The sequence below is a fragment of the Trichosurus vulpecula genome, chromosome 4 (assembly GCF_011100635.1).
Source record: "Trichosurus vulpecula isolate mTriVul1 chromosome 4, mTriVul1.pri, whole genome shotgun sequence".
In the NCBI taxonomy this organism is placed as follows: Eukaryota; Metazoa; Chordata; class Mammalia; order Diprotodontia; family Phalangeridae; genus Trichosurus; species Trichosurus vulpecula.
Window position 1 is genome coordinate 405,649,559 of NC_050576.1, and position 21,546 is coordinate 405,671,104.

Here is a 21,546-nt window from a genome sequence, read left to right on the forward strand (position 1 = left end):
ACAGTTTCTGTGATTACATTACACAGATATTACAACTGGTTTATGTTTTAAGTTTTATATAACTGCTCCTGTTCCTATAAAAAAATTTTATTATCCTAAAAGCAAGCAACTGACATTTTAATATCCAGCATCATAGTCAAATGACATTTATAACAATGCCTAGTAAATCTACAGAACTCCTCACAGCACTATCATGATTAATTTGGAAAGCAACTGTAAAAGCTTAATGTAGGATCATGTTTCCCTCCTCCTTAGAGGCCAAACATCTCCCACTTAATGAATGAAGTGAAATAATGCATATGAATAGAGCTAAGAAAGTAATTATAATTTATTCTTATAATTTTTTTCTGATTTGTATAAAGTAGAAAACCTAAAGTTGGAAGAATCCTTAGAAATTATCTAGTCTGATCCCCTCATTTTGCATGCCAGGAAACTGAAACCCAGAATGGAAAAAAGTGCATTAACCAGAAAAACGGTGAATAAATGACTGAGGTGGGCTTTAGAAATCAATTTTCCCAACTATGAATCTTGTGTTCTATCTACTATACCATGCTGTCTATTCAGTATTACTGGATAATCACAAATGTCCATTGTGACCTTTGGAAACTCTGCTTTATTATTAACAAAATCTGCTACATTCTCAAGCTTCTCAACCAACATTCTTTTGGTGTTTCACTTTTTGAGGTAAATACATCCTTTCTTTAAGGGGACTACAGCAACCTTCTCCACTGAGACTAGCAAGACTTTTGCTCTACACCAGTTTTATCAAACTCAAATAGAAATGGATCCTTATGGGCTGCATATTGCCTTAGAAAACCACAAATTAACCTCATCTATGTGGACTTCCAAATATCACTTTAATTTAGTTCACTGGGGAGTTTTCCTTGAGTTTGGGAGCTGGGGATGACATGAGTATGTGGAGGGGAGTATTGTATAATAAGTCTGGAAAGACAAGAAGAGGCAAAGTTGTAGAAAATTTTGAGGGACCTTATATTTGATCTCAGAGGTAATAGGGAACCATAGGAGGTTATTTAGTTAAAGGGAGGCATGTATGCCATGGCCAGTGATTTCAGAAAATAACTTTGATAGCTGTGTGGAGGATGCATTGAAGTGGGGAGAGACTGGAGGCAGGAAGGCTAATTATCTACTACTATTACTACTATCATTTTCCAGGTGAAAGGTGATGAAGCTCTGTGCAAGGATAATGTCTGTGTGAGTAGAAGGAGGGAAGTGCATATAGGATATTATGAAGGTAAAAATATAAAGGGAGAAGTGACAAGATGTGACAACTGTTTGGATACGCAAACTGAGTCAGAGTGAGAAGTTGAGTATGATATTGAAGTTGTGAACCTGGGTGATTGGATGGATGATGGTACCCTCAATATTGATAGAGAAGTTCAGAAGAGGGATGGGTTTTAGCGAAAGATTTTTAAAATGATTAAAAAGTTCTGTTTTGGAAATGTGTAGTTTGAGATTCCTATAGAAGATACAATTTGAAATATCCATTAGGCAGTTAGTGATGCCAAACTGGAGCTCAGGTTTGAGATGAAGCTAGGTAAAGAGATCTGAGAATCATCTCCATAGAGATAATAATTGAATGAATGAGAGCTGATGAGGTCACCAAATGAGAGAGTTTCAAGAGAAAAGCTGAAAGGGCCCAGGTCGGAGCCTTGGAGAGACTTCCACAGTTGGTGCATCAGTGATGACACAGCAAAACAGACTAAGACGGAGCAATTAGACACGAAGAAGAGCCCAGAGACAGCAGTGTTGTAAAAACCAAGGGAGAAGAGATTATCCAAGAGAAGGTGGTCAACAGTGTCAGAGGCTATTGTAGAGGTTAAGAAGGCTGAGGATTTAGAAAAGACCTTTAGATTTGAAAACCAAGAGAACTCTAGCAATTTTAGAGGGAGCAGTTTCAACTTACTACTTTCTAGTGATAATTATTCATTTATGTGTGAATCTACTTAAACTCTAAGTTTCATGAAGACAGTAACAGGGTCTTAAATTTTGAATTCTCTCTAACACTTTTTAAGTGTAGTAGAAAAGAGCATGTGATCAAAATACCCCTAATCACTTAATTTCCCCCTTGCTTGGGTGATAAAATTATAGACTGTTAAGGAGCAGGCAACAGACATATTTTCACTTTGTTACTCCTTTACAGGTGTGAAGTTCTCTACCAAATGGAATTAGCGGTCAGCTAAGTCATCAGCTGGCCAAAGGCTCAACCACATCTCTGGTGGCCTTTTAAAAACAAGGCAAGTTCTATAGGAAAAGATTTGGAACACGTGGTTGGTCAGGTGGTCAGTTGAAGAGATAGCCAGTTGTAGAAGAGCCCAGACCTTGAGAAGAAATTTATTTTTCTCCCCTCTGGTAGGGTAGGGGGTAATTTCTCTCTCTACACTTCACCCACTCACCACACACACACACACACACACACACACACACACACGCTAGTGTTTTGCCCTAGAGCTGCTTGCCTAATAGGAAGCACCACACAAAGCAGGAAGTAGACCCAATGAGCCAAGACATGAGAGAAGCTTTGTGAGTTAGGAAGTTGATTGTGAAGAACAAACCCAAAGATAGTATCTGATTCATCTGAGTAGTGGAGACACTAGCAGTTCCCAGGGAGAGCAATAGATGGACACCACAAGAAGGAAAAGGATATCAGGACTTATAGTGTGAGATGCAAGAATGTCTTGGTCATATGTGTTCCCCATGTGTGTGCTTCTCTACTTGTATACTCTATGTATGTGCCCACTCTTCTCAGTGATACCATATGTACTTGTAAAAAGTACACTCTACCCAACAACCTAAGAACAACTTGAGTCCCCAGAAGGGGTACTAGATTTATTTCAGGCAAACTGTTCTACTTTTTATTTCCTAAATGATTTCACATCTCCCAACTCTGTGCGCTTAGACATGCTGCTCTCCATGCTTCTGTAACAGTAAATTGTAAGCTGTTATCATTACAGTCAGATCCACAGGCAAAGGGGAGTATAAATACCCCCAAAATGTCCCTATATGTGTGTATTTGTATTATATCTATCTCTCTATCACCCCTTTCATAATATATATTTAAAAACAACAACAAAAACATTTATTCTTTATCTGGGTTTGAGAAGATCACTTAAACAGTACTACATCCTAGCAAGCTGAAGTTCCCCAAGATAAACCATCCCCTCATAGTTACATTCAAACTCTCTCCAGACCCTTGGAATAGCCCTGTTGAGGGCTATGCACAATTTTTATATACACTTTTCATATTCACTACTCTATCTCTGGACCTCTTATCCAATATATTTCCTGTATACATGACTGGCCACTCAAAATAATGACAATTTTAGTTGAAAAAATATTTACTTAAAAATAAGGCAAAAGAATAAAAATAGTATAGGTGCTAATATATTAGACAAAGGAATAAAAATAAAATGTATCACAACACACATACAAACTCAGCTCACACTGTCTTACCAATGTAATGAGGATATTGAAGATTAGGTACGTGCTTACAGGAGCTTGGCAGGAAAGGGAATGGAGGAAAACTTCTGGTTAGAGGAACTCACAACTCTGGACTATAAGTTTCAGTGTTATTTGTCAATTCAGAAGCATCTGCGCCACGGAAAACTGCTTCTCTATGCCCTGATTAACTGTTGATTCTCACTACCCTTCAGCTAAGGAAATCCTCTTCTCTTTTCCATTAGAACACAGCATTTACAAACTCCTTCAATTAACCATCATCCTTAAAGGGGTGTTCAGAAAGTGTTAACTCTTTGTGTTGAATAACAGTTCTCCTTGAGCTAAAGATCTCCAAAATTAATCAAATTGGCTACCCTTGGACTATGTAGATAAGACCAGACAATTCTCCACTCATGCAGATGCTGTGTTGTCCAATCAGAATGGAGCTCACAGAAACACAGATAAGGTTAACTCTTCAAGCCAGTTCACCAGGATACCAAAACAGCTGCGAAGCCATTTGTGCTTTTCCTTCTCAAGCCAAAGGAAACAGCAGAGAGCAACAAGCCCTTATGAGAAGTTTCATCTCTCTCTTAGATGGTGCTAAGTGGTCAATACTTGCCACTGGATCAGTGAAGCTAATTCTCTTTATGACCAATCAGGTATCACTCAACTAAAGCATAGCAGTTGAATGCTTTTAACTGAAACTGCTCCAACAGAGCAGATTTTTGCTTCCCCTGCTGTGTAGTCAATTCTTCTCAAGTTCCTTCCATATCCAATTCTGTTTCCTATCCATGACAGTGGCTTAACTGAGAGACCCTGACTCTCAATGACTTACCTTTCCCTTAAAAAGTCACAACTACCTTAATTTCCACTATCAAATCAATAGTATTTTAAAAATCACACCTCAGTCTCCACATGTTTATATTCAATTTTTCTTAGCTTTACCAACTTTAGTTGTAAAACAATATATGAAAATTAGGTGAGGTCCCCAGTATACTTTCCATCTCTGAAATCCTTCTTTATCTCTTCTGTCCTATTGAAACTATCTTTCTTGACATTCATATTTCCCTAGGGTTTTTTAATAAATAAAAGATCTTTCTCTGTCCCAGTAAACTATTCCCCCACAAATGAGGCATGACTCCACATTGTTGACAGAGAGATTTGATTCCTCATACTATAACCACAGATCACTTCCTGTCCCAAAGTATCCAATCGAACAGAAAGCTTGTTTCATCTTTATACACACATATTTGCCATGATCTTAAAGTTCTTCTACTCATATTAGCTATGAAAATGTCCATCTATAACAGCAGCAGTATCTTATGTCCTTTGGCAATATAAATCTCTTCACAAAAAAGAAAGACTTATTGTCTTTTTTTATCACTAAACAGTTCCATTTATCTTAAAGTGACAGCATATCTTACATGTGGAATGTATTGCCTTTTTCTTTTAGTTTTCATTCAGCTGCTGACTCCTGGAAACCTTTCCTGTTATCCCTAGTTATTAGTACCTAAATTATTTTATATTTACTTATTTGTTGGCATGTTATATATTGAGGCTTATTGGGGAAAAGGACTGTTTTTTTTTCCTTTTCTTTTTCTTTGTACCCACCATTTTCTAGCATGGTATCACTAACTACATTTGTCAAATCTGATTGAATTAAAGCTTTGAAAACTGTTATAGTACGGTGGTGGTGGTGGTGGTGGTGGTGGTGGTGGTGGTGGTGGTGGTAATGGTGGTGGTGTGTATGTATGGAGGTTATCAATCAAAGTTTCCCACACAGCATGAAAAAAAATATTCAGAATGGAAAGCTGGTAGCACTGTAAGACAAATTTTTCCCCTTTTACAATTCTACTTTGGACATTTTGTATTGAACTTTCTGGTATCCCTGGTGAAAAGTAGAGACTACTGGGAAAGGCTGATCTACATAATAAGGAAAGAAAAAAATCTACATTATTCTTGCAATAAATTCTTGCAATAAATAAGAAACAAAATCATGCTTTCAAGAGAAAGCAAATGCTTAAAAAAGTTTTAAACACTTTTGCGAAAATAGCCATACCTATTAGCAACCTCAGTTTTGAACAGTTAGTATTGGTTTGGTTGATGCTACTTTGATTTAAGATGATCATTACAGTTACAGATAGTTAAATTTGGGGGACCCCATTATCTTTTAGAAAACCCAACATACAACTTTGAATAAATAGCACACACTTTAGCATGTTTAAAGATAGGTAATGTCTGATTCCTGACCCCTGATGTCTGATGTTTAGATTGATGAGGCTTTCTATACATCTAGACTGGTGCTTTGGGAATACATGTAGTTTCAGGAAAAATAAACATTTTATAAGCCTGTTCTTAGGTATAGACATAGACTAAGATCTAATGATGATTTAAGAATAAAGAACAAAAATTCTCCCTTGCTGTGGAGTATTGTTCTTTGGATTATGTTCTATGTCATGTGCCTTTACGGATATTGAAAGATCTACTATGGCTTTCATAAAGCAAGAAATACATAGCAATCTGGACAAACTGATGATGAACCAGATATAACTATTAGCAGAACAGAAGGCAAAAGTGTTTTAGATACATTTGGCTCTTAGTTTAAGTTGTTAAGTGGCTTTTTCAGAGTCATCAGGGGAGAGTACTGGCTATTAGTAGCTCCTGAATAATGCAGGCTGGGCTTGATTTGAAACATTTTGAAGAGGTTAAGCTTCTTATTTATTTGTCACATATTTTCTTTGTGCAAAGCAGCTGCTTAATTTGAGTAGCTCTTATTTCAGCCAAGTTAAAGGAAGAGCTTTACACAACAGCATGCTGGATAGAAATGTGACTTAAGAATTTAAATGGTAATTGGCTAAAAGTGCTTGTTTGAAGATAAGAATACAATTGGTAAAGAGTTAATTTTTCTTTTATAAAAAATAACATTCTGCTGTAACTCTTGATTTCTATTTAAAATATATTTAGGAAAATGCAATGCCAATTACTTTGTCATATCCATAGAGCAAAACTTAGTGTAAGGGTGAAATTGAATATATTCAGAATGGATTCTTTTACAGGTTCTACCTGATTATGATGTTATTTGATGCATAGAAAATATAATTTTCCCCCTGCTAGTTTCAAGCTAGTCTTTGATGCAAAGCTCCAATTGCTTTTTTTCAGTGTCCAACTGAAGAATCTACAAGCCTTAAAAATATGTTTCTGTACTATCTGAAAGTCAAAAACAACAATATTTTAAGTCTCATTAATCTATGAAATGGTATCATACACCTAGCTAGCATAATGCATAAATAATTTATATAGTCTTTATATCTGCAGATCTTAAACCACTTAAATCACAAAAGTCAATTGTATTTACTTCTGGGCTTGACAGGTGTTTGATGAGGCACATTTCCAGTCACCAGGGTACTAGTGCCCAGATAACAAAATGATTGAATATGTTTTTCCAAACACCTATCTTAGTGTTTTGCAAAACCCAGACATCAGAATAATAAAATACTGATGAATACCCACATAGAAGCCTCCATTATCTCCTCCTTTAGTCTTTAATAGTAGAGAAAAAGCTAACAAACTGTCCTTCTTCATGCTGAAATTGTCAAGGACACATGCTTTTTAAAAGAATTATATCAATCAACAAGTTTTATCATGTGGGGAAATTTCCTCATCCCTTTTGGTAGCCTATGCTCTTGTGAAAGTGCAGTATTCATCATTTCCAACCTGTCCAAAGCTTTTATTTTTACTGTTCATTTGCTCACACAAGACCCTATGTCTAGAATGCCCTCTTCCTCACTTCTGCCTCTTTAAAGCCTATCCATTCTTTAAAACATGATGGCTTCTCTGCTTTCCTATCTGGAAATGGTCTCCTTATTCTTTGCATTGAGTGCTATTTACTTCTTTTGCACATGTTTCATTTTGTATTATATTTATTTTTGTAGAAAGGCCAAAACAATATAAATGATAGAGGGTCAATCATGGAGTCAGAAATCCTGTGCTTGTCTTATCTCTGATAAACACTAGCTGCATGAACATAGTGAAGTCATTGAAGCTCTTTGTGCCCTTGGAAACTCTATTCTCTATGGCTTTAAGTTGCAGAGAAAGTTGCCTGCGTTGATGAAATCATAAATCTAAGGAAAAAAGAGAAAGAAAGGAAGGAAGGAAGGAGGGAGGGAAGAAAGGAAAGAAGGAAGGAAGGAAGGAAGGGAGGGAGGGAGGAAGGAAGAGAGGGAGGGAGAGAGGGAGGGAGGAAGGAAGAGAAGAAGGAAGGAAGGAAGGAAGGAGGAAGGAAGGAAGTAATCTAGAATAATAATGATTGAATCTGGCTCAGGAGAAGAATTGAGAAAATATGAGTGTGAAATATTGCACATATGGTTAGAAACATTGGTGCATTGGCTAATGTTGCCATTTCTTCTTTTTTCTTTACTAATCTTTATACAAGGAATGACTTGCTGAATATGGGAGCAGAGAAGAGTATATTCAGAAAAAATATGCTATAAAATATATCAATAAATATATGGTCATTTTAAAAAAGATACAGATATGGGTCAAAATTAAATTTAATCCAACTTTTGCATCTCTCTCATCAAAAACACTTGAGTATTCAGTGCAACTTTAGCTCCCCTACTAGCCTTTGTCATCTTGTATCTTGCCTCTCCAGCACCTAGCAAAATGATGAGCACATAAAAGACACTAAGTAAATATAGAGTTTAGTTGAAAACATGCCAATTTGTACAATAAATATTCATCATGAACCATAATATTCAAAATACTTGCCAAGCTGCCTGCAACCATGCAGCTGGGTGTCCACTGTAGCATCAAAATTCCTTTACTCTATTTATCAGATATTTTCGTTGGTTCTGATGCTGCAATTCAGTTTTGAACCTTATGCTTAAAGAATTCAAGTAGTAGTTTAGTAATGGAACAGAGGAAAAAAAAGGACTGCCTACATTTTTGACAATAATAGACAAAGTAAATTTCTCTTTTTTGAAATTTCTCTTCATTATGAAGTTGCTACCCATGGCCCTAAACATATATAGGCAAACATGAAGCAATAATCTATGCCCGTTGTCAATGTTTAATAAATGAAGGGATCAAGTAGGAAAATAACTTCACAAAATAAACTCCTCTTCCATTAATAAGCTCCCATCTGCCATTTTATGGCGCACACACAAACTGATATAGGAAGATGCCAAGACCATTTAGAATTTCCTTCTCTGAAAGCCTGAGCCAGAGCTAATTTCATTCAAAGGATAAATGAGTAACGGATTTCTTTGCCAACTGACAAAATGTAATGATTCATGATTAATGAATCTTTGGGTTTTTTTCCCCTGCAGAGACCTCTCCTTAAAGCATAGTGATAGAGTAATCCAAGGGGGGTGGGAGAGGGAAAGAGCCTTGAGTTTAAAATATGCAGGCAGCAAATTTGAAATATACATTATAGTTAGGGCATACAATTTGAAGAAGAGAAAAGTTAAAAGTATATTGCCTTTTGAACCTTATAAGGTATAGGAGCATTTTAAACATTCTTCTGTCCTATATGAGAAAGAGATTAGTTTTTCTCTGGGAACAAGCTTTCTCTAAATATTATTGCTCTGATGATCAAAGCTAATTACTGGAAATGCCATTAACTTTCACAGAGTCAGTCACTTATGACTTGTCTTTTAATTATAAAATTGGAATCATATTTTAATAGAGTATGCTATGTGGTTAGTTGTGAGTTTCCAGAGTTAGTTGAGGAATGGCAGTCACTTATGGATTTCTAGCTAGTAGGCCAAATGGAAAATATGAATGTATTATTATTTTTATCCTTAATTATGTAGGACAGAGTACTCATTCTGAATGAAAGAGAGACACTTAGCAAGTTTCCATGTTGTCCTCTCATCTTTACCAATGATATTGACACTGGCTTATAGACTTATTGTTTACTCTTGCTTGATAATTCTGTTTCCTAATCATATATGCTGCTCTCTCCTTTGACTCTGGGTATTCTCTGGATGCTAGTGCAAATTTTCTTCCAAGTTGCAAAGCGTATTTTGTAATTATTCTTGTTGCTAAGTAATGCAGAACTTTGAATTCTTTCTATCAGCTGAAATAATAACTTGAATTAGGTCATGATGTGAGATGATGATTAATCAGGTGAATAAAGGTGAATTTTAATATCCACAAGTGTACACAAACTGATGAAAATCACAAAGAAACAGCCACATTTATAAAAAGGCAGATAAAATGGAATAGGCATGTGTAGAATCTTTATTGTCCAATAAAGCCATGCTTTTCAGGAAGTTTTGCGTTTATTAGCATCCCACATGATGATACATAAACTTAACAAGTATTTTCATACAGTTAACATGAAAACACACGTGAAATTCATAAATGCATTATAAGATGATGAATGAGGTAATAAATAGGAGTTTACTTAACTTCCTTCTCTACAAATCAAATTGAATTCAAAAGTTTGAAAAAGATGGGCAATAGATAGAGGGAGGATAGAATTTAGAATTTAGAAAGATCAGGAGTACACAGTTTCATTCCCTGTTGGTTGGAAAAACCAACTAGATATGCATACAGAAATGACGTAGTATTTCAGGGGATCTCATGAAATGACCTTTAAAAAAGGTTTTTTAATGTCTTTTTTTGCATCATCATAATTTTCCCCAGTATCCTATTTCTTCCCAGGGAACCATTCCATATAATAAATAATACTTTAAAGGTTAAAAAAAGAAGTACAAAAAGTAGAAGAAAAAAACATAACTGATGAAAACATTGAAAAAGTCTGAAAATTTGTCCAGAGTACACTACTTGTGGACCTCTGGAAAGTGGTGAGGTGAGGGTTTCTTCTCATATCTGTTCTACTAATTCATACTCCATCTCAAATGTTCCACATTTTTCATCCAGGTTGCTGAGTCTTTCACTTCTATGATGATTGGGAATGTGTTTAATGAAATGTAGTAGAAACAGCATAAGGGCAGGTAGCCAGATCAAATATCAGAATTTAAATACTCTGATTCTTGATACTATAATCTTAATACAGTACATCAGTCAAATGAGTTTAACTCAGTTGTTCTGTACTGATTTCTAGACCATATTTTTGTACAAACACTCCTTTAAGAGAGGCAGCATGGTGTAATGGATATGGGGCCAAACTTGTTATCAGAAAGACCTGGGTTCAAATCCTACCTTTAACTTGTGCTAAATACTAACTAAATGGCTGTTCAAGTCACTTAACTTCTCAATGCTCCCGATTTTCCCAAACTAAGTTTTAGACGAATACCTTCTCTGCATTGGACACAACTGAATTCACAGACCCAGCCCTAATTTACACCTCTCTCTCTCTCTCTCTCTCTCTCTCTCTCTCTCTCTCTCTCTCTCTGTCTATATCTGTCTGTCTGTCTCTCTCCATTTCTGTCTCCATCTCTGCTCTCTGTCTCTGTCTCTCCCTCTATATATGTATATGCACATATGTATATACTTAATAATAATGTGTATATAGCAATCTGAAAATTCCACGTCTTTCATATCTAATTTCTTCAATAGTCTGTTCGGTTCTCAAGTTTACTTTTTATTGTTTCTGTTAGATTTATCAAACCCTGGGACAAGAAGAGAAAGAAACAGAGAGAGAGAGAGAGAGAGAGAGAGTGCTATACAATTATATAACTATATGACCCTATATTTAACTACATATATATGCGTACACACATATACATATATTTATAAATACACAATATACACATATGCATGTACAAATATAGGTATAATTTATATTAAAATTTTAATTTGCATATCATTTTGGTATATATCTATATGAATATATTTAAATATGTGTATATAAATACACATTAGACATCACTAAATCACTAACATCCACAAGAGAAGGACTCATACTCTATGGATATTGGGGGATGACCACAATGAAGCTACACTGGTGACTAGGAAACAACCTTGGCCTCAAAGAGGAGATATGAAAATGCACCTACGTCTTTCTTTTGCAGAAGTAGTAGTGGGACATAGATGGAAGACTACATAATAAATCAAACCGTTGATGGATTGGTTAGTTTCACTGAATTGATTTCCCCTCTCTTTTTGAAAAACTTTGTTTTAAGTGATTACTCATGGGAAAGAAGTGGGGAAGAGATAGGAATCTTTTAAGGAACATAAGTGATACAAAAAGAAATAGCATAGTGTCTAAATGAATAGTAAACTTGCAAAAAACATAATAACATAAAATTGTAGGAGACTTTGATTTTCCTGTTCCAGGCTTTGATAAATCTAACAGAAATATAAATAAAAAAGAAACTTTAGAACTGAACAAGCTATTACAGAAATTGGATATGAAAGACACGGAACTTCCACAATGTTTTATATATATATATATTATTATTATTATTATTAAGCATCACATAGCATCTTCACAAAAATAGGCATGTGGTAGGTCACAGAAAAATTGTTAACACAAGTAAGAAGGCATAATGTGATATGATATACATAAAGAGTAAAAAATACATAAAAATCCTGATTAATGTGTAAAAAGAACAAATTAGAGAAACAGTTAACAACTATTTGAAAGAGAACAGCAATGATGAGACAATGCAACAAAATTTTTATGAATTCAACTAAAGCAGTCCTCAGGGGAAAAATATAGCTCTGAATACACATTAACAAAATAAAAATAAATGATTAATAACTGATTATAAAATTTAAAAAGCTAGGGAGTCAACAAACAGAAATTTGAAATAAGCAAAAAAAGAAATCTTAAAAATTTTGATAGAAATATATGAAATAAAAAACAAAAACTGTGTTAAAGGCACAAAAACCTTGGGCCTTAAGAAAACAATTTTTGCTATTGTTGGAACTATGGATTTGAGAAGGGAGAGACTAGCATCATGGAACATAACTATGAGACTGGTCTTATTATCTAAACCTAAACAAGTAGTTACGGGCAGGTTGATGGCTCAGTGGAAAGAAAGTCAGGCCTGAAGCTGGGAAGACTCATCTTCCTGAGTTCAAACATATTCTCAGACAAATACTAGCTTTGTGACCCTGGGCAAGTCACTTAACTCTGTTTGCCTTAGTTTGCCCATCTGTAAAATGTGTTTGAGAAGGAAATGGCAAAGCACTCCAGTATCTTTGCCAAGTAAACCCAAATTGTTGGACATAATTGAAAAACAACAGAACAAGGCCAACCTTTAATGGAGCTGCTAAAGATCAGTGAAGTACTAAAATGTGGGCAGCAGGAAATAGGGGAAGAATTTCCTTTCAGATATCCACTGGCTCAATAGTTAGCCCTGGAGTATTCATTTATCCAGCTCATGAAAAATAGCTTGTTATGGGAACTGAACAGATTTATTTAATCTCAGAAGCTTTTTTTGTTTGGATGCTTGATTGTTTTTTCTGTCTGCAGACACCTTATGTATGTGGTCTATCTGCTTTGGAGTGTTCGCTACGTCCTGAAGTGTTGAAAGGGGGGACATTTTAAATATACTTCCTTTGCTAAAGAAAGTACATTTCATTATATTAAAAAATGAAAATGTAAAACAAATATAGCTGGATTCAAAGAGCCCAATAAAGTCTGAAGACATAAGCTATCCTGTCTTACTTTGCCCCACTCTTTCTTTTTCCTGTGCCTGTTTTTAAGAGCTGCACAATTATATATGTAACATAATAAATTTGGACTCTCTAAAGCCTTGATATTATCATATTTCATGGCATAAAGCAATATCTCAAATATGTTAACAGAATGTTAACATTTGCTAACCTTTGCAAGAAAATCCACATAATTTTGTGTTAAATTTACAAGGTTCCTCTTGAAAATGTGAGAAAGACTTTTAATTCTACATCCATCATGATATTTTTAAAAATCTACTGTTCACTGAAGTAATCACAGAAAAATATTATTTAAGAAATGTTAATGATGACAGATCATATTCACAACTACTGATTATAGCAGTCCCGAATTGGTTAAACATATTAGAAAGCAGAAAGCTGACAAAGTAATATTCCCGAGACAGTATGGAGCTTACACTTTATATGAAGCTTTATGAAAATGGCCAAGATTAATATTAGTAGTGTGATAATGTTTGTCAAATTGTGTTGCATAATAACAATAGCTCATATTTATATAGTGCTTTGAGGTTGGCAATACATGTCATATGTGTATATGTGTCAAATCCTTAAAACAACTCTAAGGTCAGTGATACTACCATTGCCATTTTGTAGATGAAGAATACAAAGGTCAGGGATGTTAGATTACTTATCTATGGTCACACAGCTAATAAAAGTTGAAAGCAGAATTTGAATCCAAGTCCCACATTTCCTGGTTGTTATTACCAATACTGAGGAAGTTAGCCTGGCAGCATAAGACTGGCTTAGTTCAATCAGTAACTAGAGTCAGAGATGTTAGGTTTTAGAAACTGCCAGGACAGTGAAGAAACAGCTAATAGAGCTGGTGTCTCATGAGCGAAGGGATCTATCCCAAAGCAGATGGGGACTGACAGTAACCTAATGAATGGTATCCAACCCAGAGGTTATAGTGCCAGAGGTTAAAATTCAGCATCTTGATAGCATGGGAACCAAGAGATAAGAGAATGATAGTAGACATAAAGAAACTACTTGGGATGGGGTGGAGTCAAGATGGCAGCTGGAAAGCAGGGACTTGCATGAGCTCCCCACCAGGTCTCTCCAAAAACCTGTAAAAAATGGCTCTGAACCAATTCTAGAACTGCAGAACCCAAAAAGTAGTGGAAGGAAGTAGGGCTGTAGCCCAGGACAGGCTGGATAGTATCTGGATAAGGTCTATCCTGCACGGAGCTGGGAGCGGAGGGGAGCAGAGCTGAGCAGAGCAGAGGCCAGCATGGGCAGCGCGGACCAACTAGACCAGGAGCTGGGCGGAGCCGGCCTTAGCGCCCTGAATCAGTGAGCGGCAGCAGTTACCAGACTTCTCAACCCACAAACACAAAAGACAACAGAGTAGGTTAGTGGGAAAAGCTTCTGGGGACTGGGATAGAATTTTCAGTTCAGCCACTGCCCCGGGGGCAGCGGAGGTGGGCCAGCTACAGAACTACAGCTGTAGTTGCCTCTGACCCCAGGCCCACCTGGTGGGAGGAATTAAGTGGCGGATCAGAGCAGAAGTGAAGAGCCTGCTGAAGATCTAAGTCCAGTCCGAGTTGGGGGTTACTGGGGAAGGAGCACTGCTGGTGTGGCAGAGCTGGCGCATCCCCCCAAGCTTGGAACATAGAACTCTTTGGTCTACAAGAAGTCATACCCTGCTGAAAAACTCAAGGGTCAAGTAAGTTGGCTGGGAACATGGCCAAGCAGCGAAAACGCACCCAGATTCAAACTCAGACTTTGGAATCCTTCTTTGGTGACAAAGAAGACCAAAACATACAGTCAGAAGAAGTCAACAAAGTCAAAGAGCCTACATCAAAAGCCTTCAAGAAAAACATGAACTGGTCTCAGGCCATGGAAGAGCTCAAAAAGGATTTGGAAAAGCAAGTTAGAGAAGTAGAGGAAAAATTGGGAAGAGAAATGAGAAGGATGCGAGAAAACGATGAAAAACAAGTCAATGACTTGCTAAAGGAGACCCCAAAAAATACTGAAAAATATACTGAAGAAAACAACACCTTAAAAAATAGACTAACTCAAATGGCAAAAGAGCTCCAAAAAGCCAATGAGGAGAAGAATGCCTTGAAAGGCAGAATTAGCCAAATGGAAAAGGAGGTCCAAAAGACCACTGAAGAAAACACTACCTTAAAAATTAGACTGGAGCAAGTGGAAGCTAGTGACTTGATGAGAAATCAAGATATTATAAAACAGAACCAAAGGAATGAAAAAATGGAAGACAATATGATATATCTCATTGGAAAAACCACTGACCTGGAAAATAGATCCAGGAGAGATAATTTAAAAATTATTGGACTACCTGAAAAACATGATCAAAAAAAAAGCCTAGATATCATTTTTCAAGAAATTATCAAGGAGAACTGCCCTGATATTCTAGAGCCACAGGGCAAAATAGAAATTGAAAGAATCCACAGATTGCCTCCTCAAATAAATCCCAAAAAGAAATCTCCTAGGAATATTGTTGCCAAATTCCAGAGTTTCCAGGTCAAGGAGAAAATACTGAAAGCAGCCAGAAAGAAGCAATTTGAGTATTGTGGAAACACAATCAGAATACCAAGATCTAGCAGCTTCTACATTAAGAGATCGAAGGGCTTGGAATACGATATTCTGGAGGTCAGTGGAGCTAGGATTAAAACCAAGAATCACCTACCCAGCAATATTGAGTATCATGCTCCAAGGCAAAATATGGATTTTCAATAAAATAGAGGACTTTCAAGCTTTCTTGGTGAAAAGACCAGAGCTGAATAGAAAATTTGACTTTCAAACACAAGAATCAAGAGAAGCTGAAAAGATAATTAAGAAAAAGAACAAAAAAAGAAATTGCAAGGGACTTACTAAAGTTGAACTGTTTTGTTTACATTCCTACATGGAAAGATGATGTGTATGATTCATGAGACCTCGGTATTACGGTAGCTTAAGGGAATATGCATGTATATATATGTATATATATCTATATCTATATATCTTTATGTATATATGTATATGTGAGTGTGTATGTATGTATGTGTATATATGTGTATAGAGAGAGAGAGTGGGCACAGGGTGAGTTGAAGATGAATAAGGGATGAGAGAGGAACATATTGAGAGAGGGAGATAGGGAGAGATAGAAGGGGGTAAATTATCTCATATAAAAATGTCAAGAAAAAGCAGTTCTGTAGGAAGAGAAGAGAAGGCAGGTGAGGGGGAATGAGTGAATCTTGCCCCCATCAGATTTGACCTGAAGAGGGAATACCATACATACTCAATTGGGTATTTTACCCCCCAGGAAAGAAGGAGGAAGAAGATAAAAAAAGGGAGGATGATAGAAGGGACGGCAGATGGGGGTGGAGGTAATCAAAAACAAACACTTTTGAAAAGGGACAGGGTCAAGGGAGAAAATTCAACAAAGGGGGATAGGTTAGGAAGAAGCAAAATATAGTTACTCTTTCACAACAAGAATATTGTGGCAGGGTTATACATAATGATACGCATGTGGCCCATGTTGAATTGCTTGACTTCTTAGGAAGGGTGGGTGGGAAGGGAAGAGGGGAGAGAATTTGCAACTCAAAGTTTTAAAAAATAGATGTTCAAAAACAAAAAAGTTTTTGCATGCAACTAGAAAATAAGATACACAGGCAATGGGGCATAGAAATTTATCTTTCCCTACAAGAAAGAAAGGGAAAAGGGGATGGGAGGGGAGTGGGGTGACAGAAGGGAGGGCTGACTGGGGAACAGGGCAACCAGAATATATGCCATCTTGGAGTGGGGGGAGGGTAGAAATGGGGAGAAAATTTGTAATTCAAACTCCTGTGAAAATCAATGCTGAAAACTAAATATAGTAAATAAAAATTAATGAGATCCAAAAAAAAAAAAGAAATTACTTGGGAACTCCTGTTGGTGGTTTAGGGTAGCTGGGTGGCACACTGGATAGATTTCTGGACTTAGATTCAGGAAGACCGATCTTCATCAGTTCAAATCCAACCACAGGCACTTACTAGCCATGTCACCCTGGGCAAGTCACTTAACTCTGTTTACTTCAGTTTTCTCATCTATAAAATGAGCTGGAGAAGGAAATGGCAAACCACTTCAGTATCTTTGTCAAGAAAGCTCCAAATGGGGTCACAGAGTCAGACATGACAGACCGAATAACAAATTTGCAATCTGCCTTTCCTGACGACTCTTATTTACTGAGTGACCAGCTAGTCTGTATAGACCCTTTCAGCAACCTCTACGGATATTGCTATGAGTTGTTGTTCAGTTGTGTCCAACTCTTCATGACCCCATTTGGGGTTTTCATGGCAGAGATACTGAAGTGCCTTGCCATTTCCTTCTCTAGCTCCTTTTAGAGATGAAAAACTGAGGCAAACAAGGTTTAGTGACTTGCCCAGGGTCACATAGCTAGTAAGTGTCTGAGGCCAGATTTGAATTCAGAAGATGAATCCTCCTGACTTCAGGCCAGGAACACTATCCACTGCACTACCTCATCACCAATTACTGTGGATACAAGCAAATAAAAACCCTTAGAATTATCTGAACTGTTGCTGGTGGATGCACAATTACTTGATAAAATTGAGATTCCCCTAGCTAACCTGATGGTAATTCTGAGTCCCTGGATATAGGCAAAGGAGAGTCCTTATTTAGTCACTGTTTGGAAGGAGAAAGTCACTACATAGAGGCCTCTAAGGGTTTCACATCATCCCCTTAATGTAGCTTTCAAGGAAAGGGAAGTTTTGTTGAGTGAGACAGGAAATGCTTAGTGCATGGCATTGTTAGGAGTACCTCCTGATCAACTTAGATCCCAGGACAGGTTGAATGCAAGAAGCTTATTATCTTTTAACCATTTTCCTATAGATCCCCCTTATGCAGAATTCTTAATAATTTCAGCATCATCAGTGCTGTGTCCCTGATGTTCCTTGTTCTCTGTTGTGTCTTAAAGTGGGGAAAGTGGGGAACATTTCTGACTCCCTCTCCAGGATAAGGGTGTTAGCAGTTTTAGAGAAAGTGCAGCCTGCTAAAGAAGCTAGCAGGAAGTGCAGAGTCATCAGAATGCAGTTAGATCTCAGTGAGGGTTAACAGATGGAAAGATTATGAGATAAAGAATTCTAGGATGAAAAAGAGTTTGTTCTCTATGGAATGGGATTTCAAGAGGGCACAAAGAATTGGAGTAGGATAAGATTGAGGGGGTAAGAGAACAGGACAAGGGGCCTGAGACAGTTTTATCCTAAATCATCACTGATCATTAAATATAGAAACAGGGAAAGAAACAGGTGAAACCATATGGTTAGTAGTGGGTTAAGTAGAGAAACTCACAATTTCAAAGAGTTGTGCAGAAGGAGCTGGAATGTGCCTTGATCTTTTTACACCTAAGTGTCTGGTGGAAAGGAGGGTGAGTTAGTGGGAAGGAGGAGGTAGCAGTTCACCCCCTCACCCAGAAGGCACTCGTCGTTAGCTGGGCCTGTGGCTGCGTTTGGCCCAGGACTGTTGGGTTCCAGTTCTCCCCCTCCCCCTTTGGTGTGGCTGGCACTTTTATTAAGTGGAACTTCTGAGAAATTTTTCAAGGACACAACCAGAGGCATGGCAGGAGTGAAAAAGAATTTTCTAACTATAAATTGAATGAAAGTTTAGACTGAAAGACTAATAAATAATGGAGTGGAGTTTAAAGCAATAATAAAAAGACCAGCAAATAGACGAATGCTATTCAGCACACTTTAACCCCGAGATGCAAATACTAGCTTATATCCAGAGCAGGTAAGGAGAAAGTCCCCATATACAGTGAAAAATTTATAATAGCATCTTTTGTGATAGTGAAAAAAAAGAAGCAAAGTAGATGTACATTGATTGGGGAACAGCTAAACAAAGCATGGTACATGAGTGTAATGGAATATTACTGATTGATGTGATCAATACAGAGAAACATGGAAAGATCTACAGGAAATGATGCAGAGTAAAGAAAGAAGAGCCAAGAAAATATTGTATGCAATGACTACAGCAATGTAAATGGAAAGAGCAACCACACATACAAAAACAATTAGAAGTAAAAGAATAGGCGAAACTCAAAAGAAGACATTCCCATAACAACTCTTTACAGAACTGGGAGGTCCACAAAGGTTTCTCATAGTACATATTTTCAGTTTTTAAATGTGTTGATCAATTATGCTGAATTTTTCATTTTTTTAATACTAGTAATTATACTGGATGGCTCTCTGGGAAGGGGAAGTGGAATGATATCTGGGGGAAAAATAGTGATGTAAAAAATATGAGTTTTTTGATTAATTAAAAAACACAATTAACTGCTTTCTGGTTCGGTTTATGCTCGACAATGCCACCAAGTGAAGCTGAAATTCAGTGGAGATACTAGGAGATGATGGCAGAATTAGTCTCAACAGAGATGCCTAAATAAATAGCAGAAAACATTTAATAGCTATTTAATAGACAAATACTGTCTATCCTAATTTCTAGTCCAGTGATCTTTTCACAATATTACACTGCTTCCCATCAATACATTTAAAATCCTAAAATCTCATTATTTGCATAATAAAACTACATGCTTTATATATTTCTTAGAATTGAAGAAGTATGTTTGATTATTTTTCATAGGATAACTTATTGCTCTGGAAGTTGCCTGGTGTCAGTGATTTTGATTGTAATTGCTAACTTTGTAAAGTCATACCGTGAAGTGAAAAGTATACCCAATGCTTGTGGGTGGGTGGGAATCTCTTTACCATTTAAAGGACACACAAGGCTACTTTATCTCCCTAGACATCTTTAAAATGAGGAGGTTAGATTAGATGATCTCAAATGTTTTTTTTCACCTCTAAGATTCTATGATTTCATGATTCTAGAAAAGTTTGGAGCTCTATTAGAGATACCCTAATGGTCAAAACTTTTACTATCTTCTTCTTTGGAAAAAATCCATGACAATATTACCATTGGGGTCTTCAAGAGACTTCCTTGATATTGGCATATCATTGTGAATATCCCTCAGATCTGACACCTCGGAAGGCAGTTAGGGTAGCTATTTATATGATTGCATTCCCCTCCCCTTATGCATATTTTTATATTGCACTTGAATTTGGCACTCCTCATTAGTAGGGAGTTATTTTACGGTATTGTATCAGGCTGTGATTATAAAGATTTCCTGAGTAGCTTCAGGGTGTACTTCAGCACAGACTCCACTCCATCAACCCCAGGGTTATTTTGAGAATCCAAGATAGAACAAAGTTTTAAAGCATGAAAAAATGGGGAAAGGGGGAGAAGTGGTAGGTTATGTTTGCTCCTATTCTTGTTTGCTCTCCGTTAGCATGTGGCAACAAGGTACATTCCATGATAGTGTGTGAAAAGAGAAAGACAATAAGCTTGGATACCCTGCTTTTTTTCCCCCTCAGCTTTTCCCTGGTCAAATGCTGCAAACCAATAATAAGACACTTTATTGCTCCTAGTCCCCTGACCAGTTGGGGATGTCTGACTTACTGTCTGATAGAATAGCCTTGGATCTCCATTCCTGTTGAGTTCTCAGGCTCAACAATGCTCAGCAGGCAGTAGTCAGTTTCTCAAGGTCTTACACATCACAACTGAAAAGATACTGGGCATTGAATTGATGAATGGAAGATAAATCATGAGACGATTGTCCTTTCAGGCAAAGCTGAATGAACTGACAGAACCCTGCATGAAAACTCATTCTATGCTAGCCTGTACAATATCTTGTTTGTGGGCAATTTCACTTGCCAATAATATCATTCACTTCCCCTGTATGAAGTCCTCTTTCTTTTATTCCCTTCAATAAGTCACCTAATAGGCAAAAAGAAGGAAATTCCAAGGAGACAGGAAGCTATTATGATCTAAAATTCAAGTTCTGATGTCTGTTTGGTGTTTTTATTGCCAACTCAACACATCTTGTTTTGCTTCAATTGGAAAAAATGAGAAGGTTTCATGAGGTGGAACTCAGATTTGTGAATGGTCCACAAGACAGCTGTTCTTGGTTAGCTTAAAGTTTAACATTAATGCCCATTTATTTGCATTGTTACCTAATTTTGAACATACTTGAGTAGGACTTTGAGATATTTGGGGTACGTTGGGTGAATAGGCTAAAATTATCTTACCCACAGTTTCCAAAGTGAAATAATTTAGACCACAAGTGATATGCACCTCCTGTTTTGTTTTAATATTAGTCCCTTCAAAACTAATATCAAATGTGTATTCTGTGGCTTCATTCAAACAAATTTCTTTGGAAGTTAAGGTCAAATGTTGTGGCAGAAGTCAAACTGATGAAAGATGTGGAGAACCATATATATCCACTAAGTCATGAATAACATAGCAATGACTGTATTTTATAGCTAAATCTAAAGTGAACAGAATTTTTATAGCACCATACTATATGCTGTAATAACGTATGAACGTTTTCCTTCATAAGCAAAGGATGTGTGATTTTGTCCATTAGTGTAAATTCCCCCTACTGACATACATCCTAGCCCATCAACATATCTAGTTCTAGTCTTTCTCCCG